The 22,223-nt window shown below is 38.1% G+C and overlaps 1 protein-coding gene across 1 annotated transcript in view; it reads left to right on the forward strand.

Annotated features, from left to right (window-relative positions):
• Window positions 1-22,223, forward strand: part of LIPC (lipase C, hepatic type) — a 160,350-nt gene that overhangs the window by 95,446 nt on the left and 42,681 nt on the right. The gene's annotated exons all lie outside the window — the stretch shown is intronic.

Consider the following 22,223-nt stretch of genomic DNA (forward strand, 5'->3'; position numbering starts at 1 on the left):
CTTCTCCTTAACGCAGGAATCCCAACTGAAAGTGGAGCACTCTCAATACCCACAGAGTTCTCACCTCTCTGCTCCGTGTTTCACAGAGATCTGATTGTGCCAGTCATGTTATTTGCTTGGAGTTACTGATTTCAGTGAAATAAACACCTATCTCCTACGCAGAGGACAGGAGACACCAACTCATTTCACACAACAGCAACCAGAAGACATAAATCCACACAATAAATCAGGGCAAGAAATCAGCATCCAGAAGCCAGCATGGCCTGCTCTCAGAGCACAGGGGTTGAGGATCACATTTAACTATTTCCTTCAGATAACAGATTCTAATCTTCAGTGGGATGTTTTAGCCCATAAAAGTAGGATTAGTTAAAATATCCTGAATTAAGCATCCGAATTGGGCCCAAAATTTAATTCCACTAGCTCCAACTTGCTCCAAAACCTGTAGTATCATATTTTTTGGCTTCTGATCTGAAACTAAGGCCACACGAGGGCAGTGCAGGGGGGAGTAAAAGCCGTGGATATGAACTTAATGACAAACTTGTTTCCTGCCTTGTCCTGTTAACTGAAGAGGTAAAAACGCCTGCTTAGCAGAGGGACCTATGTTTGTTTTTTTCTGTCTTTTCTCCTTCCTCACTTATTTTCTTCTCATCTGCTGCGAATGCTCACTCTTGCTAGAGTTGTAGTTCTGAAGTGCTTCATGAATTGAGACTTCAGCACACTCTGCTCTGCAAATATAAAGTGATTCGGTTCTTAATGGGGGGGGGGGGGGGAAATGTAAAAGATGGACAAACTGATGTGCCTGGCCTGCAGTTTGAAGAGGTGAACATTTTGTTCTGGAACAAAGTCTTCAGAGCTGTGATTAAACATCCCTCACATAAACCAGTTTCCCCTGGGAAAGCAAACAAGGGCAATGTCCTTGTTTAGCCAAGTGTCATTTTGGTATCATTTCCCTAGAATAGGAAACATTCTTCAGTAACACTTAGCTAAGCCCTCTTTCGTCTCAAACTCTTCAACAGGGTTCATTTCAAGTGTCTTCTTCCAATATGAAAGCAACTGGAATTCTTAAAATCCTCTAGTTCGTTTTGCTGTGACATACTCTTAATACATGCAGTATGTATTTACACAAACACAGGAGCATTCATTTAAGTTAACATACATTGGACTTCACTGACCATTTAACTTCACATAAACATAAATCACATAGGGTATGTCTGCAGTATTCTGCTAGTCTTTGTCTTCAGTTTTGCCATTATAAGCAAGGGATTATTTTAAAATTGATATTGCCATCCCATAGTTAGATGGGTTGATGGGCAAGAATCTCTCTTGGATCCTTTAGGAAATACCCCATTTTTTTTAATCATCACACTCAGTATCCTGTTCAAAGACAGATCATTATCCATGCTTTTACTCCTGCTGTTCAGTTCTCACTAAAGCAAAGAATCACATTCTTATTTTCAACATACTCTGCATTACATCCCCTGTATCATTCATTCAGCCACAGCTGTGATAATTCATTCCTGAAGAAAGCAAATAAATTAATGTGGTAGAACCTTTCTGCCTTCAGACTGGGCTGATTAGGTTCCACAAAAATCATGTTTTCTAAAGTATTTCCTCATGAAATCCTGCAAAACAGACTTACAATATTCTCAGTCACAATTGACGTTAAGGCACCAAAGCACACTCCAGCTGTTCCTGTATATCATACAAGCATTTTCTTGAGTAGTGGTTTTGTATCTGCCTCTGAGTCTAATCAATTACATCCCACATTAGGGCTTCATTTTTATTTCTGTTTCCTTCCAAATTGCTATCTCATTACACAGACTTGCTTTGCTGTTGCTCCAGTACATAGAAGACTACTGTGCATATTTTTATTTACACATCAGCTAATGCATCCTTGGTCATAACAGGAAATCTGCTTTCTCACAAATTTCCTGTATTTCGCCTCAAAATCAGCTTCAAAGTCGCTACCTGTTATAGACAAAATACCAGTCTCTTTTAAGGGAATGACAGATCAGCCTTTGACTTACAAATGGCCAAGATCTGGGCCTTTGCTGTCTTCTGCCTCTGATAGTTTGCTATAATTTGAGAAAATTGGTTCTGCCAAGTTTGGGTTTACAAATGTTGTGGTTGTCTTACAGAGAAAATAACATTTAGCTCAAAATAGAGACCTGTATTTTTACAATTTAAAGAAAACGAGTCAATTCTGAGATCCCATACTGGATTCCTAAATGAAAGTCTCTTGCTCATATAGTAGATGTGTGTTTTGGCACATGAATGCAGTATACAATTATCTTATTTAGAAACATTTCCTAAGAACATGGCAATTTCACAAAACCAGCCTCTCAAATATGCAACAGTTGTGCCTGCTATTGAAAGGAACATAAAACTGAGAAATGTTCACTTGTGATACCTATTCGCTGTTCCTAAGGAGGTACTCCTCACTAACATCTTATTCCAATTTTCATCTTATAAAAAACACTTGAGGCAAAGTGGAACAAGTAAGGCGAAGTTGGGTAAGCATATTTTCTGTTTTTATGAGAAATACTTGGTGGTCTGAATTCTGGACAGAGTAGTCAGTTTACTGAGCAGCTTGTTTTGCAGAGTGATCAGAATAGAGACCTAACATGGGGGTAAGATTCCTTGTTACACGTGACTAAGAATGTTTGTGAAGACACTACTTGGTTCATATAAGAGATTTAGGAACCTACTACTAGTTTTAACTCCCAGATCCAGTCCTTCAAGTCAAAAACAAGTGATTCACCTTCAGGTCAATATATTTTCCTAAGTGATTTAAATGTCTATGTTCTTATGAAAATCAAAATGAGAATCTCTAATTGTGTTGAAATTGTTAGTAATGTACTCACTGCTTCTTTTACTAATAGATTTCTATGTTTTCTTATGAAGTTATTTCCATGATATACAGAGTAAGAATGTCCAAAGAGAGAGGCAAATGCTATTAAGGCACCATCCTAAAGATGTTTTGTAATTTAAAATATTTAACATCATTCTGCCATTAACAGATGAGAAACTTGGCAGCACTGACTAAAAAAGATGTTAAAAAAGGAAAACTAATCATTTATCAGAGCAAAAGGTTTCAAAAATATCCAAAGCCTGTAGGAAATGTGGTACTATTGGTCAGTGCTGTGACTAACAAAGAAAGCGATCAAATTATTCATGGTAAATTGTGCCGAAAAATGACCCATCTTACTCATAGCAGAATTTAAAATGCCTTTGATTTCTCCAAATGCATTTTTTTGTCTGGTAGGGATTAGGAGATGATGCACAATGACCAGCATTCTCTCTTACTGGTGAGACGCACAGTGAGCGTGATTTATTTTTTTCCCAGTGATTAAGTAACTTGAGATTTTGGAGGAAAAGGATATTTTCCTGTTTGTTAAGAACTCTACAGTTTCAGTACCATTTCATAGGAGAGAAAAGGAAAACAAAAGAGCACAACTGCATCTTAGTAGCATGAATAATACATCATAGCAATATGTAATAGCCCAGCAATAATTTCAGATAACAGCTAATGAACTGAACACGTGCAGTATAAATACTTCAACACTAGGAAAAGAAAACTACAGCCTTAAGAACTTCCTATCAGTCACATGGCAACTGACAGTAGAGGAATAATCATATCCAAGTCCCGCATGAACACCAGCACTGATGATAGCCCTCTTATTCCAAAGCATATGTATGGTTTTAAAGTATTGTATGTTAGCTCATCTCTAAATACTGCACTTCCTAGACAGGTTTGTGCTGTGCTTCACAAATGCACAGCCAAAAGGCTACCGCTCAAACCATTTACTTGCAGTCTGAAGATGGCAGACCTACTTACTGAGCCAAAGAAATTGGACAACTCAAACCTCCGCAGTATTACCATTCCTTAGCGTTTGCACACAGACAGTCTCTGTTTTACACCCAGCACAAATCAGTGGTGCTACTCAGCACAGACATGGTACAACCAGTTGCTCTGAAGTGGTGGTGAGCTCTACAGTAACACAGACTGTTCCATTGGACTACACCAATGGGTCAGGACCTCAGCAGCTCTCTGGAGAAAGTCCTGTGTTCTCAGCTTTGCCAAGTACTGAACTGACTTGTGGGCATTTAAAAATATGTTTTAGAAGTAGTTTTGGTGCTGGGGGAAAAAAAAAAAAAAAAAAAAAAAACAACAAACTGACTCTTCCTGACTGTAGCTCTGCAACACAGCAAAGGAGAAAAGAGTCACACTTAGCTGAATGGGAGCCCAGCCCTGCTTTGTACTTGCTGAACTCAAAGTACAGCAAGACCAGCAAAGTACAGCCAGCTCTGCAGCACAATTACTGCTTTCAGGATACATGATAAGATCAGACAGAACTTCTACTCTCAGCACAGGGATAAAAAGCTAACAATAGCAAGACCTTTGGGTGAAAATGTTTTACTTACTGCCACTATAAGCATTCCGTGGATTAGAAAGAATGCTTTTTTCTTTGTCATACAGCTCTCCTGCAATTTGAACAGGTATATTTGGAGTCTAAAATGATTTTTATGATTGCTTTTGCATACACAGCATCTTTTGTCCTACAGGACTGTAAGCAAAGGAAATACACATGCTTTGCCCAGATGTCATTTGCTGTACCATGGAAATGCAGCCAGTCATAGTTTGAAATATTGCTATGCACTATTAACTGTTGCTGTATAAGAGAAGTTCAGGTCAGCAAGTTATGAATGTATTTGTTCCAACTGACGCTGTTGCTGTAATATAGGAAAGGAGCAAGCAGAATAATTACGCCATTTGGATTTTGGCCAGGAGACCAAAATTAACAGCATTCTGACTTGAATAAAAATATGCAAGTGTTTAAAACGTCCACAAATTACAGGGACATAAGTTCTCCATTTCATTTGAATGATGAATAAGCTGGTCACTTTGCTGCCAACATGTCTGACTGGTTTGTCTCAGCCTTTTTTTAATCAGTATTTTTCTGCTTTTTTTTTTTTATGTAACAAACATGCTGTACTCAATCTGCCTATATTCAGTAACTTACGTTCCCTCAGTTACAAAACCCCTGCTCTATTATGGAGAGAAAAAAAGAAGAAAGAAAATTGAGTAATTATATTGTACTTTGTACACTGAAAATCTTTAATTTGTTTTAAACTAACAATCTTGCCTGGGACTGGAACATTAGTAAGATGCTCTTTGCTAGGATAGCACATCAAGACTGCTGCACCAGCAAAGCTGCATGATCACAGACTTAACCAGGCCTATAATCTACATTTGATCTTGGCAGTAATCTCCCACTGACATAATTGATAGGTCTGGTCATAGAGTTCACAGAGCCTAGCATTTACACCCTGACCCATAATTATATTTAGACTATATACACAATTCTTCCCACACACAGAATAAAAAGCTGCACAATACATTTTTCAGGAAGACTGCAGAGAATCTACACATACATCTGTAAAGACAAAATCCCTTTTCAGAGCTTTCCATCATGCTATGCAGTAGTTAGTAATATGTAGCCAATCTCCTATACATATCTTACAAAGACAACCAGGGAAATAACTAGGATATGATTTCATGAGCCACGTGAAAAATATCCTTCCTTAAAGCAAACTGGTTATTGAAGTACTGCATGTTATGAGAAATGACCAAGGTATTTCTTTATTCAAACACAAGAATCTGGAGTAAACAATGGGAGACTTAAAATCTCAGTGTCTTTCTAGCTCAGGAGGGCAATACAAAACAGAAGGCTTTTCAGTTATTTTATTATACAAGTGAGTGATACGCATGCTTAAGACATGTACTGAGGCAACAAAAGACTGCAAAATACTTAAGTAACCCTAGATCACATTAGCACAGCTTTGATCTGCTAGAATAGTACTGGCAGTAAACTTTAGCTTTGTACTGTTTTGTTTTGTTTTTTTTTTTTTCCTCTCCATTTTACCAGTTTCTTGTAACATCCTTTGCATACCTAATCTTAACTTCAAATTCAATGTGCAGATTGCCCCATGTGCTTCCGTCTGATCCTGATTTATACAGACAACAAACACATTGTTTCTTCAAAGCTGACTGAACAAAGACCAAGAAGTGTTGTCAAAGGGCACTTTTTCAGTTTAAAGTTAACTGTTGAATTTAAAAGATAGAATGTTTATGTTGCCTTAATATTGGCACACCATAGCAATCAAGAAAGTTCACCACGTGAATTCCCTGATACTTGCTCACCAGAAATAACATCAGTGGGATCTTTAACAGACCCTCCAATTTGCCATTGCCAGAGGAGCAGGAGTAGTATTTCTTCAGGTGACCAGAGCGCCTGCCCATGGAAAATGAAAATACACCCTTCTGAAATTTTTCATTTCCTATAGATTTAAGTTTCTGTCACTCAAACAGTATAACAGAACTTCAAAGAAATTAGGAAATGAAACTTGTTTCCCAGAAGGCGCTCTAATAACCGCAGCAGCTCATACACTTCTAATGTATTTATTTACTACATATATTGCAGTAGTTCCTCCTTTGGCGGCCCAAATTTTTTAAGGAATTTTATTCACATTCTTCTGGGACTGATAATTATTTTCCTTGAGAGCCTCTCTGTTCTAGGAAAGGATCATAATGGTGTTTGCTGCTGCTTGAAAAGGAGGCAAGTGAAGCTCCACACAACTGACTGGCTTGGACAGTCAGGCATCACCTGTGCTGTGATCTGCATCCTCAGAGCCTGCTCAAGAGGTGCCAGCAGCCCAGAGCTAGTAAGCACTGAGGTACTGCTATGTCTGGCTGGATGCCTTTTTGGTCTCCAGCTGCCTGTTGAGTTCATTCCCTGCGATACAAGGTAAACTCATTAAAAGTCTGACTTTGAGTGGGCTTCCTTCCTTGCAACCTCTTTGCCTGGGTAAAATCCAGAAGCTACTTTCTTAAGAGAAGAGCAGCAGCATGGGCACCAGCAAAACCAAACAGCCTTGGAGGGAAACCCTTTCTCACAGAAATGCTGATAGACATGGTCATTTTACAACTAAACTTTCTTTAGATGGCACATTAGAACACAGCTGACATTAAATGATGTCAGCTGTTACCATGACCAAAGTAACCAGGCCCTATAATCAATCACTAGTTGCCATTACCATGCAGCTGAGTGCTTAAACTAAAACTGCAGCTCTGAGTCAACTAGTCACAGGCACCAAATGAATGAGGGTGCATTGTAAAAATCCTTGTTTTCAAGTTATTCTCAAGATTCTTTGTTGTCATATTCTGCTGTATTTGTTTTGGCAAGCGCTTAATTTAACAGTAGGTATTTTTTTTTTCTTCTAAGTAATGGGATCACATTCTCCCAAAAGCAATTCCTTTTGCTTTGTTTTATAAAATAAAACTATCTCCATGTAAACCAGACAGCTCCAGTAATCACACCCCTGACAATATATCAGTCAAATAGAGGGATGTGTGGCTTAAAATGTAAGAAAAAAAAAAACACAAATCAAATACTGCATGCCATCCTTATGTTGTCAAAATTCCTAATGAAGACTGGCTGTATGCAATACTCTCTGCATCAACCCTAATAGCTCTCTAAGGAAAACAGCAGCAGAGATCTGTTGGTGATATAGACTAGACACTTTTTAACTGAAATTTGAAGTGTGACATACATATATCCTGTAATACTGAGTAAGAATCAATTTTGTTCTGCATTTTGTTCCTCTTAAAAGGAATAAGTATTACAATGCATAAAACAAAGCCTTTAAAAAATGAAAAAGGGTATAAAGGAACTAAAGCTAAATAAAAAAATGTCTAGAAACACCATTTTTTGTAGAAGGACAAACTCCGCTTAATTTTAAGCCAAAAACAAAACTGCACGTAAAGGCTTATGTTTAGACATAACCTTTAGTCCTCCCTTGAAGAATGATTCATCTCGACATTATCCTATTGTCATATTTACTGCCCCACTTATATTGAAACTGGTTACTGTAACAATCAGGAAGATCATTGCGGTGAATGGTGGTACAGGAGCCGTAACGGCAAAGGGACTAGCGCGATAGAAAGGCATTACAGAGGAAAAGGAAAAGTGCTCACCCGTGCCTGAAGACCTCAGCTTGCAGGAAAAACTCCATGAGGAAGGGATCTCCAACCAGAGTCCCTTTCCCTGGGGCAATCAGCCCTTAAAAGAGGTCTAAGAGAGGTGCAGCCAGGCTCCACCCCTCCCAGTCACACAGCTGAATTGCCTTCACCTGTGCTCCCAGCACTGACCGGGTCCTTTCCCAGGTGCTCAATCAGTGGGTCAGGCTGTGACCCAGCAGTTCTCATACTTTTAGAGAAAAGAAATTAGAACTCCATTAAAAGGGGGAACACTTGGAACCCTTGAAAGCCAGACCTGGGGGTATGCTAGTCTGAACATTTAAGGAGTATTCATAAACTTGCAATATTTCTTCAAACAGTCTGGATTCTTGCTACTGTGAAATTTTTTAAGATTAATTTCATCTCACTGGAATTCCTAGGGACACCTCTAATAATTTTACAGGCTTCTCTTTTTCCACTTAAAAAAATTATGGTGAAGTTCCATACACATCTCAAAATTTACATTAGTATATGATCATATTGTCAGCCTGATCTCCTGAATTTCTTGTTCTTGCAGCAGAACACAGTGAGAAAATGCAACATTAAACTTCTGCTCAGTGTTCAGCCTTAACGTTTCAGTAAATTACTCATTTGAGTCTGTGGGTTAACTTAGCTCTTCATAAATACAATACAGAATGGGCAAACAAAACCAGGAAGCAGTCTGAAGAATTTGCTGCCATTTGGATGCACAAATGAAGTAGAATCCATGCAAGAAGTAGAATTGTAGAATTCAGTTTGCTTTTTTTTAATTATTATTTTAAAAGCCAATATATTTGAAGTTTGATAAGTTTTGTAATTTCATTAATCCAGAGAAAACAAAGTGGAAAATAGATTTTTTTTTTCAGAATTAATGCTATACAATTATTAGAAACATAACCTTTTTTTTCTAACTAAAAAATTTTCCTGATAGTCCTGTACCCATATAAGAAAAAAAGTTAAAAATGAAGTTTTTTTCCCCATTTTTGTCACTAAGCAAGAATGCATTTTTATTAGGCCTCCCATATCAAAATGAAATAACTATTTATAATGCAATATAAATGCGTAGTGCACCAGTAACATGAACCCACAACGTGTTATGCACTCTTGTTGCGCTTTTCATAATGAGGTTACGAGACAAATGTGCAATTCAGTGATATTTTGGAAATATACTGAAGATGGTTTGATGAGAGTACGAGGTTTGACTTAACAAAAACACAGTGTAAAGCACTTACCCAATGCACAGCCTAAGTTTCTTCAGTTTTTTTTTTTTTGTTTAGTGCAATTATTTTCATTTGACTTCCACTCCTCTTGTTTTCAAATGATGTGAAAGTCTACCAGTAGCAAATTCAGACCCACTGTGAATGAGCTTGCTTTCCTCAGTCAGTTTTGCAACTTTTTTCTGTGAGTTATCCTAAGCCATGAGCATAGGTCTGAAAGCATTGCATTTGCAACAAACCAGTCATTTTCAGTTACAGCTAGATTTTAGAGATCTCTCTTCTGAAACATATTACACCTGAAAATAGTCCCTCTATGTTTCCAAAGAAAAATGAGTTCTTTATTGAATCCAGAAGTGTAATATAAGTTAAAAAGAAAAATAAGAAATAAATTTGTCCCTGGTTTACAGCACTAACAAAAATTATGAAATCCTAACGGCTTATCCAACCTGATTCATGCAAAATAACAGTCAGTTAATCATTCCATGTGCACAGGTGATTCCTAGTAAGTCCAATCTATCATACTGGACACTGTATTATAGAAATGCTCCTTTTATCCAAAAGTTTTTTTTTTTTTTTCTTTCCAATAATAAGCTATAAAGCAAGATTCTAAATTGTATCCTTGGAGAGACACCATGAAAAACCACATAGAAGACTCTTAAATCAGCTTTTCAGCTAACCTGAATACAGTTTACAACATAAAACTGCCAACCCTGTAGAACTCAATCAAATTTGCCTTCCTGTGCTAAACAACAAGCAACAACATTATCAGAAATTTCACAGACTAAATTCAGTATATTTCCCTCCAATCCATAAAGTTCTTACCTGAGGCTGGCACTTGTAGCAGACTAATCCACAAATGCACAAAAATTCTCTGTGAATAGCTGATCCTGCAGCTCTTTTATGCTGTTCTGTGCTCTTATCCATAGACTGAAGAAAGCAAGATTCCCCCCCCAGGTTCCCCCACATTCAATGGCCACGTTGCCTGTCTTGAAACACCTGACCTGTTTGGGGGGAACACCTCCCTGGAGCCAGGTGGTGATGTTAGTTCACAAAGACACGCCTGCATAGGCACAGCTAATTCTGCAGGACCCTCCAGCTGCAGCCATGGGCAGGGCTACAGAGCCCCAGCTGCTGCAATGGATATCTGATTGCAGTCATTTACTTTAACACAAGATGAGGTGCATTTGCATACCTTTATATTTCTACACAGACAAAAATTCTCTAAAGTGTACTCCTCTGGTTTCCTCTGTGGAAAAGGAGAAATGGCTGAGAATAGAATATGTCTAGCTTGCTTAATTTGTACTACTGTTGCTAAACTTCCCAGCTACCTTATTTTGAAAAAGCACTTCATGTATATTTGAATATATATCAAACATGGGTCTCCCTCCAGAAGTACATATAAGTGATAGCAGCAGAACCATTCTCTTTAAATGTGGTTTGTATGCTGTTGTATACCTTCCATTTCAGGTTACAGAACATAACTTTAATGGGGAGCATAGACCACTGAGAGTAAGGAAAAGGCTAAGGTTCTCAATGTGTTTTTTACATCAGCTTTCAAAAGTCAGACCAGCTCAGCCTCCTGACCTGAAAGTCTGGAGTAGGGATCAGAATAAACTCACCATGATTCAGGTGAAAACTGTTAGAGATCTTGTACTCCACCTGGACTGTCACAAGTCCTTAAGGCTTGTGGGAACCCTGAGAGTATTGGGGGAGCTGGTGGATGGGATTTCCAACCCAGTTTCCACCATCTGTATGTGGTTTTGATGAACCAGAGAGATCTCAGATAACTGGAGACTTGCTAATGTGATGCTCATCTATAAGAAGAGTTGTAAGGGAGGTCCAAGGAACTACAGGCCTATCAGCCTGATCTCAGTGCCAGGGAAGGTTATGGAACAGATCATCTTGAGTGTGATCATATGGCAGATGCAGGACAACCTGGGGATCAGGCTCAGAAAATATGGCTTCACGAAAGGTAGGTCCTGCCTGCCCAACCTAATTTCCTTCTGTGACCAGGTGTCTGTTTGATGGATGAAGGAAAGGCTGTTGACATAGTCTACCTAGATTACAGCAAAGCCTTTGACAATGTTTCCTGCAGTATTCTCCAGGTAGTGGAGTCACTGTCCCTTCAGGTGTTTAAAGGGTAGCTGTAGTAGCTAGAGGCATGGTTTAGCAGGCAATATGGGTGTTAGGTGGATGGTTGGACTAGGCCACGTTAGAAGTCTTTTCAAACCTTAAGATTCTATAACTCTGTGATAGCTGAGGTGCTTACCTGAGGCTGATCCAGAACTTGTATTTTTAAATGTGTACTCTTGTATTGCCAGACTAACTACCTGTCAGGCATAAAATGCAGAGCAGATTGGACCATATGTGAGGCAATGTGAGAAGAAAGGTTTCTATCCAATTGTCTAAGCTCTTTCTCCGCAGGAAATTTTGGTACAAGATGCCAAATGAAATTATTATGTATTTTTCCAGATAAATTCAAAATTAATATATAGAACAGAGAGAAGAAAGGAAGTCATAGCAAGCAGGGCTCAGGTTAAGCTAAGTTAGTAAAATATTGGGAAGAAAAGATGCTTAGTTCTGTGCTGCTCTCAAAAGTGGTGGAGGGGCAGTGTAGGCCAGTGGTGGCTGATCTGGGCTTTGCACATGGGTCTGTTCTTTTTCTTGAAATTAAATGTATTTCAGACTGCTTACTCTGATTACTTACTATTCTGATTACCATAAACCAATTGGTCAGCTTGATAATTCACCAGATCGACATTTGTGCTATCCACCCTCAAATTATTCAGTGAATGTTACTTCTTAAGGTATCAAGAAAGACAACCATTCTGCTTCCCAGAAAGAAGCTGTACAAAAAACAATCAATCCATCAAACAACAACAACAAAATTGATTGCCATTGCAATAAAGACAAGAGCAGAGACATGAACGCAAGTAAACTCAGGAATCAGAGCAGGTGCAGCCTATGGAAAGTAACTTAGGTTTGGCATTAGTTGTAACATCAAACAGCTCCAAGTTATCTGCTGCAGCAGGTGAAGGGCACACTGCGGGTGTCTTTCTCCTGTGAATGGAGCAACAGCAGACCTCACCCTTCACAGTCAACAGTGTTCACACAAAACCCACTGAAAGTTGATGAGCCCAGAAGGCTGCAAAAGAAAGTCAACAACTGTTTTCACCAGAAAGAAAATATCTGGCTAGTTGAATGTGCAAGATGCCAATAGGTGTACATAGGTGGTAGGAAAAAGCAATGCCCCACTCACTGCAAAGAGCAAAGATGAGCTACAGCCAAACAGAGCATGGCATGGCTGCTTGCCACTCTGTGTTTATAGTCTGCCCTGGTAATGTGTGTGGTCTAAAACCAGTAACTTCAAAGTTTTTGATGTGGGAATATATAACTGTGTGTGGGAAAATGTATTCTGTTAACATTTATGTACGTCTAACAGGCATTCATTTCAAAGTGAGTTCTGAGATACAAAAATAGCAGAAATATGCAAGGGAAAAATGTTAAACGTTTTTCTTAAGCCTTGTTCCCATCTGTTAGATTGAAGTATTCAATTAGACACAGAACTATTACTTTGACTTACAGAGCACCTTTTCTCCAGAAAATACATTCCTATTTACAGAGAATTCATTCAGTTTCAGCACACTCTAGAAAAATAAATACTATTAACTCTCCTTTGCAATGGGACATCTGAATGAAATAGGAAGTTGATTATCTGTGAGCTGAAAGAAAACTGTGAGACAGAAAGGAACCAGGACTCCTAGTTCCTAGCATCATATTTTAAACAGAAGATACCATGTTAATGTTTATGTTTTTAAGCTGAATGTTGTGGAACAGTTTGAAGACAAGGCTCAACAGGCAGCAGAACAGTTCAGAAAAAAACAGCTTGAGAAACCAAAAGATCACTTCTCCGTTCCTTTTTCTCTTTGCAGTCTGTAAGCAATACTCATGGTGGCATTAGACACACCTGCCTTGGGCATACTATTTGCCAGCTTTGCCTGATGCTTCACAGGACATCATACAATATTTTCAAGTGCATTCCTTTTAACTTGTAAACAATGCTACAATAAGTGGCTAGAAAACCTTGTACTCAGGAGAGCTTGCATTGTGTCTCACCAGTGCCAAGGAGGAAGTAAAAAAGAAGGGATACAACAACAGATGAAGATGAATAACGAAAGAGAGAAATGGTTTTCAATAGCAAACTGTAGCAGAAACAGAAAAAAAGAAAAGGAAATAAGAACAGGTAGAAGCTACGCTACCCACTACCATGATATGGTTAATAAATATTTTTTAAAAATGCATAGCATCAGTCCTTGATCTTCTGTAGCTGGCCTGAATCTTTAAACCACATGTCTAGAAAATAGATGAGACTCATCTTTCCTTTTGCTATTTACAAGCAGGCTACAATAGCAGAATGTTACAATCCCTTGGACCAGTGATTGTGCAGCAGCACAGAATCACCCCATGCTAGGAAAATCTGTCCTTTACTAGCCACAACAGGGTCATGACAACATTGTGCAAAGTGCCTGCCAATGAGAGACGAAGGGGATCCTCTCATATTAGGTCAAAATCTGCAACAACCTCTGCTGTGAGCATTGTGAATACAAGTCCATCTAGCACGATAAAACAACTCTGAATTACGCTAGGGTACATGACAGCAGAATCTGCAACTCATAAATGGACCTTCACTTAGAAATCATAAACCAGCACTTTTTAAGCATTTGCCTACTCTTAAGGAAATGATTTAATTAAAATTTCTAAAAATAGCTGCATAATAAAGTATTTGGATGAGTCAAATCCATAAAAGACTTGAGGAGGAAGTTTTTCCCACAGAGGGTGGTGAGGCACTGGAACAGGAGGCTGTGGATGCCCCATCCCTGGAGACATTCAAGGCCAGGCTGGATGTGACTCTGGGCAGCCTGGTCTGCTGGTTGGTGACCCTGCACATAGCAAGGGGGTTGAAACTAGATGACCATTATGGTCCTTTTCAACCCAGGCCATTCTATGATTCTATTTTAATTTTATACTGGATGTTGTTTAGTCTCAGAAGGCATTATGGACTTCCGAAAACAGAATTTTTTTTCTGGTACAAACATACATTATGGTACAGAGAAAACAGAATATAAAATTGTGATACTCATATCTCTAAGCCTTTAAAGTCGTATGTCCAGTGCCTAAATGTATATCTTGTATGTGCAAGAATGGAAGGCTGAAATTTAACTCTAAATAAATATTCCTGAAAGATCACTGAGAAGTTGGTTTACACAGTAAATTCTGTACATTTACAATGCATGTTATGGACAGAGCCATTGTTATGCTTGCTCTTTTCTCTTTTAACTCCCAACTAAGCTACTGGAAGATGAGCTTTTCCACCACTTTATATGAGTCCATGGCAACTACCTAGTTTATAGATCGATGTTATTCCTACAGCAATCACACAATCACTCAGCACAGTTTGCCTTCAGCCCTTTGCTCAGCTTCCTCTTTACAGAAAAAGCACTTCTCAGCAGTTTGCTGAACAAAAGCACAGACTGGTCATTTGGCAAAGAGTATTATTGTTATGCAACTGACATCATCAGCCTTTCTCCATTTGCGCTTATATATGTAGCATATGCTCAAGGCTCGTTTGCCATGCACTTGGCTGCAACATCTCCCAGATGGAGAACTGGCTTTGTCATATCCATGTTGACCCCCATAAAATATTTCCACATGCAAATCAAAGAGCATAGAAAAATAGAAAGTGGAGATAAAGAAAACACCCTGGTGGGGCTTCTTTTTAATTATACATCTGCCTTTTTGTCCTATTCCAAAATCCTAAAAATTAGTACTGTAGGTGGAGATTGGGTGCTAAAGGCCCCCTGAATAATGGTATCTTACTGATCTGTTGTAACAGGAAACATCTGTGCTAAATTCAGTGTTTAATAGCTCTTCCTATTTTCCATTTCAGTTTTGGACCATCCACAGAATATTATCAAAACTTGTTTGAATTCATAGTCACAGTCACTTCAAGTCAAACACTGATCTGTTGCTGTGCTTCAGCAAGTATAGACTTTAGAATGCCAATTCATTTAATCAAATATCCTATGTTTAATCCAGAAGTCAAAGATGTGCAGTTTCAGAAGACACGAGAATGTCAGTTCTTTCTAGTAGGCTACAGTCATGTGTATTTCTGTGAAAACAGACAGCAATTCTTTTACCATCCAGTAGCACCATGACTAAACTTCCCTATCACTTGAATTGGTCTCTTGAGCAAGCTGATCTCCAGCCTACAGTTGCCAGTGAAATGAGAGATCACTGAGCTCTGATTTTTATGTATCACAATATACAGGAAGACATCTTCAAAAAGGAATAGCTGCCTCGAGGAAAAATCAACTCACTAAAAGATCTGCTGTACTGCATCATTCAAAGTGATTCAAATGTCTGCCACCACTCTCCAAGTAAGCACCACCTACCTTCTGCCCGGCCAAGAAAAATGAGGCAAATATTTTCTGTGCATTGTCCTTTCCTTTGTTAGGTAAGATCTGGTTTTTGAGCTGTTTTCTTGTAAAATGTGCTGGGATTATCCTGACAAAACATATGTGGGAATAAACCAACAGGCCACCCTCCTTCATTTTACTTAATCTTCATTTTTGACATTTTGTTTGCTCTTACATACTGACTATACTGATTACTCAGCCAGCCATGCAAAATATAGCTAGTCATTCCTATCTAGATGTATACTTGGTCTTCTCACTTTAAGAAGTCAACTTGTACTTCAAGTGGTTAAGGAGTATATAGATATTTCCATTTTAGATAAATTTAGTGTTCATGAAAGAGTCTGAGATTATCAGTGTGAGAGTATTACCAGTGATCTATAGCTTATAGCTGGCAAAATTTTTCCTAAAGTCTCCCACGTGCATCTGAAAGATCATCTGCAGATAATGCTCTGCTCATCATGAGCTACGATCTCGAGAGTCATATTCTTTAATGGTGTTGATTTGCAGAAGACTTCTGGTCACTTGGGATAAAAAATGATTCCACGCCAGCCTTGTAGCCCTATGTTTAGAGGTAAGACAACAGTAATATTTATACTTTAATATATATTTATACTCTAATATTTATATTTTAATATACTTCTGCTAGCAAAAGAAGTAAGCATAATTTTGAGTCTTTTCCAGAAAAACTTGCAAAGTAGAGTAACCATTTTAAAAGCCATACCATGGGCCATATCTTCCATTACCACTGCAGTGAGCAGACTGAGAAACCACAGTTAAACTTTATATACCTTGTTATGTCTACAAAATTACCAAGAGGAGAAAAAAAAAAAAAAAAGCAGAAGAGTGATTACAGCCTAGTGGTGTAAGTCCTATTGAACAGATCACATCGCTTGTCCTAAATCAATTAAAGCTGGTCAGACTGATTCAGAAATACATGCTGAACCGAACATGAAACTGAGCCGAAATGTTAAGGTTCAAAAAGGTTAAATACTTCCAACATTGTTTTATTGTTCCATTCTTCTGTCCAGCTTCAGACGTTTTGGAAAGGATAAGTTTCTGAAAATATTTTCAAGTAGTTTTGGAGACCAGAAATTCAGAAAGTTCTGAGAAGGTTTTAAATATATGTTTATCCTAACTAATGCTCAGACTATTTAAGGCTCCTTCATCCCTTAAGTAAGCCAATTTTCTGCCCTTTAATCTTCTCAAATATTGTAGAAATATAGAACTGCCAGAATACTCCCAATCTAAGACTTTACTAATCCAGCATTTGACTTCAGCTAGAAGACTAATGAGTTGCTGATTGGCCTTGGAACAAACTAAGCATTTGGGGACCATAACTAACCACATCAAACAGTTTCCCTCCCCATTCTTCACACTTGTTAATAAAAAGACGAAGTGATGCTAACTGCTCAGTTAGAGCAAGGAGACACTAGGGTGCAGATAGAGAAGTCTCATTGGAGTGAGAGAAGATGATGAAAGTAATCTCAAGGAAAGCCCCTTTTCACCCATTCTCCTTTTTTTCTTGTTGTTCTTCAACTTTTAGTAATGTCTGTGGAGCTGCCGTGGCTTTGGTGGTCAGAAGCACTTGTTACAGAGACAGGCATTGAAAATCACACAGTTGGTGGATACAGGAGAAATGACTGCCTGGAAATGTTTTTTTTCTACTGTTTAGTCTGTCTGTGCTATGAAAATTTGTACCTGTTCAGATAACAGGTCTTTTTGCTCATTATTTTCCCTTTTACTCAAAGGGAAATTTGTTTCATTAGTGAGATTTCTTTGTTCATTTCTACTCTGTATATTTTATTCCAGTTATTCTTCTTTCACCTTTGCTGTCTGTTTGTTCTTCCCTTTTCATAAAGGTTCAATTTCAGTGGCACCAATTTCACAGGGATGTAGGTTTTGCTCTTGTAACTAAGAGCCATCATCAATCAGCATATTAATATTTTATGTCTTTCAAGTTCTTTTGCTTTGGCATGGTACTCTGCCTTTTATTTTAAGTGCTTTCAAGTGTATCCTCTTCAAATATGTTGCCCACAATAAGCCCTAGTTGTCTTGTTCTGGTTGTCCTCTTTATTCATAAGAGCCATCAATCAATTTCTGAACTGCTTTCTATCTGCTATCAAAAACTCTCCCTTCAAGCACAGTACTAGAAAGGGAAGGGAGAGAGCACTGCTGTTCTTGCCATGCATTCATCTCTTTCAGATGTGTTTCTGTTTGGTGTGAGGGAGGTGAACAAGCAATGCAGTTTCAAACAGCATTATTGCACTTGTGTTGGTTTTGCTTAAAACCATAAAGCTCAATTCCCAGGGGAAAAAGAACAGACTGGGTTTGAGTCTTCCACGGAGATTTGTTGCAAGTGTGTAGCTGTTTCACACACATTCCAGTGAAGTGTCTGGTCTCTGCACTGGGTAGCATAGACGTAGAGCACTTTGCCATAAAAAGGAGTATCCCTAGCAGGGGTTACCAAAACCACATCTACTCATTACAGTGTTGAAATTGCAGCACTGAATCATATATGGAAGTCAGAAATCACAGTTATATAAAATTTTTGCTTTAACAATGATAAATTCAATATAAAATTTTACAGGCCACATAATCATCCCTGAGATAGAGTGCAGACAATGCTGAAAACCAAGTAAGATAGAATGAAGGTGGAGGAAATTTGCAGCTTGGCTGTATGACAGTTTCTAGTAGTACACAATCATGCAGAAATGTAGCACAATACACAGCAGAACTTGCTGTAAAAAACAGCCAGGGAGCAGTCAGGCTCCTTACCTTCTTTTAGGCAGGAGGAGCATGCAGGCACAGAATATTCCTCACACAGTGCAAAGGCGTGGGCGGATTTACTGGGATTTGCTGGGCCCTTTTACTTGGTTCAACTGATCTGTGCTTTGCTGATTTGTGAAGCTTTTGGTGACATGCCCCAAGTGAACAGAGTACCCTGAGGCTGACACATAAGCTAAAGAATAGCATTTCTTTAAAGCAACTAAACAAGCCATGTATTGTTACAAAAAGCACTACACTAACATGGAAGGCAACAAAATGCTTCTTTTCTTTAGTCGATAGCAGGAGCAGATGACCCATTTACTGCACAATTCTCTTTATGTTTGGCATTTGTATCTTGGTTCTCTTCTTTGTTTACAGCTAATACAAGGTATTCAGTGAAGCATACTTTTTAATTTATTAAAAATTACATTTCTGCAGAATGTGTTAAACTTCAAGGAAACTGGAAAGTGCAAGAATGTAATTGTTAGTCCCAGCTGTGCATACAAAGGGAAAGTCAGACAATATTCTCAGTGATGAGTCCTGGGAAGAAGGCTACTTTACCAGAGGCTACTGAGTAAGGCATTCACCTTGTAGAAGAAACTCATGTTTCACAAGACTACACTTAAGAAAAAGAGTGGTCTTCTTTCATATGAGAAAGCAAAGTATGCTAACCAGTCATTTATAAATGTATTACTGAAAAGTCTGATCACTCAGTAGTGCTGGCAAGTTCCAGGCTCCTGAGCAGCTGTTGTATGTTTGATATAGGCCATGAATACACATAGAGGTCCATCTAAAAATATCTCTTCAGAGTTATTCGATATTAAAAAATCTTAGGAATGATGAAACTAGCATAATAAATTCTGAATTCAAAAGTTGCATTAAAAATTCAACCACATAATCTTCTTGCTCTATAATCTCAGACATATTAGTATAACCATTCATATAAATCTTTTTTCAGATGTCAGTGGATAATTATAGGAACACACAGTGGGTCCTCAGCTGGTGAAAATTGTTATAGCTTCACAGGAGCCAATTTATGCCAGCTAAAGTTCTAGTCCATAAAATCTCTTCTAAACCTGAAAGAACATCTTGTACTACAGTGTTATTGGTCTTCAGGTGATTGAAAACAATCTTGATGAACAGTTTGGTCTCAGGGGGAAAAAAAAAAAAGAAGATTATGTGACAGATTTCTGTTCTATGTCCCTTTATTTAAGTTGATTAAGAAGATGTATTTCAGAAAAAGCTTGCATGGTAAAACACACCATTAGTCACGTGCTGCTTTTCAATAGTGAAACCATAAATTTTATTATAGATGTGAATAAGTGCAAGATGTCTAATTATAATTGGAACATTAGCCAAGAAGCAGATGGCAATTCTGATTAAGAGCATACCTCCTGGGTATATGTTGTACAAGCAGTATCTCTAGCAGATAAGAAAAGGTTATCAAGCCTTTTTACAATATACACGTAAACCAGATATAAACACAGTAATACAAGATTGAATATTATTTTTGGAAGCTGCTTGTTTAAGAAAAGATTCTATTTCATGTAAGGTAGGCAAACATTAGCCTCCATGCAACACGGAGTAGGTGTTCTGTCTGTTTCATATAAATAATGGATCAAAAAGAACAATCTGGATTATCACCTTTTGAGTTTAGGATTAAAGAAAAAATCCAGAACACCAGAGTAGACATGAGTGATAGCACTGTGGCAAATGAAGTAATGTGCAAATTCTGGGTGTTATGGGGAAAAATGTCAGATTCACTGATTTGGAAGAAGAATAACAATTTTTCTTAAATGGATTGTTTACATTTTATGGTTAACATATTCAAAACTTACATTCTGGAACTTAATTTTGGGTAATTTTTAAGACAAAAACATTTTACAAATACCAGGCGATGCCACTTTCCTTACGCACTGCAGAAGTAACAAACATAGCCATGCTAAAAAATAAATATTCCCTTCACTCTAGAAGGTCACATCAGCATACAATATAACTTGTATGCTCTGGATATCATTTTCTTACATCACTTTTCCATCTTTCTCTATAGTCCTTGAAATTTCCATTCCCTGTCTTCCTAGAACCTGTGTTGTGCACAGCTTTTGGAGATCTTGGCCTTTACTGGTGTTACCAGTGAGACTGAATGCAGAGCAGTCTCACAGGTCATCCTTCCGGACAGACAAGAAGTCAACTAAGGTGTCCCAGTAGTACCCTGTTTAACTCAGATAGCATTCTCTGATTCACCAGTGGTCTACTATGAATAACTAGAACATCCTCTTTTTTTCTCTGGAATGGTTTTCCTTGGTATTTTGTAGCACTTATAGCATCTCACACAGGTTCCAGTGGCAAAGCTATTTAAGTGTGTGATGGAACATGCAGCAAGTAACTGTGAGTGTCTGTTCTATAGTCCTTTTAAGTACCTATCTCCATTTTTTCTATTATAATGCATCAAAGGTTCTTTCCCGTTACACTTGCTATAGAAGGAACTAATTCTTGAAACAATTTAGGTTATATATTCGTGGAATTTCTTATATTCTATACAAATATTATCATTAACCAAGAGGAGATAGTGGCTCAGCTAAAGTTGGTGACTTCCATAAGTGACCAGATAATCATGTTGAAGACTGCAAAGATTACAATTTACAATTTATTTGGATTCATAGAAAAATTATTTATCAGGAGATTTCTAATGAGCATTGCATTGCAGAAGATGCATTCTTTTCTTTATGAAGAGATAAAAAGGTAATTGGCACTATTCATGTAAATCATATAAATCAGATCCAGGAAAAATAAGCACAGTACAACAATGAATAGTGTGTCAACATTAGAGAGGGTACTGTGAGCAGCTCCTATCCCCCAGAATATAAACACATCTGCTCTCTGTGGACTAATGTGCCATAGCATGCAATTTTGCGCTACGTAAACTCATCTTGAATATACACTGTGGATATTCTCCTTCGAATACTGGATAATTATTCCCATAACACTGCTTAACTCTGTCACCATTATTGCTGATGTTCTGTCAACAATGCTACAAGATAAATTAATGCTAGCAATAAATGATGTAGAATTGCCAAATGAAACATTGCAAAGAAAAAGCCAGGTTCTGGGTACCTCCTCCTTTTGTCTCCTCCACATCTCATTTTTCCTCTTACCAATTTAAGCACTCATAGAATAATCTAGGTTGGAAAAAAACATTGAGCACATCAAGCCCAACCATCAGATCATTGAGTCAAATCCTTCCTAAGATGTTTGTACCGCCATTTTGGTTTCCCAGCATTGTCTATTGGTAAATAAACCCAAAGATGGATCCTTACAGTCCACGCAATCTCATAAACATCCAACAGTTTGTTTGGTACCTAACATATCTACCACACTGTTCCTGAGCAGTTCCTTTCTGCAGAAAAACTTAAATTCTATCTCCCTTACAAAGTCTCTACTTCATTGATTATTAGTGATTGCTGCAAGTCTGTGCTAAACCATACCGCCAATTTCCACTAGTGCTAACTCTGCTGAAACACAGCATTTCCTATCCACCACCACAGCCTGAATTCTTGCTGAAGGTTCCTTAATGCCATCTAGAGCATCTCTTCCCTTTCCCTCTCAAACTCAAATCTGAAGGAGTTTGTTCCACCTGCACACATTGTCATCTGTTAGAAAGATAGAAAGTTCTGAAAAAAGTTTTGATTCTGTAGGACTATTTAG

Source organism: Lagopus muta, chromosome 10 (assembly GCF_023343835.1).
Source record: "Lagopus muta isolate bLagMut1 chromosome 10, bLagMut1 primary, whole genome shotgun sequence".
NCBI lineage: Eukaryota > Metazoa > Chordata > Aves > Galliformes > Phasianidae > Lagopus > Lagopus muta.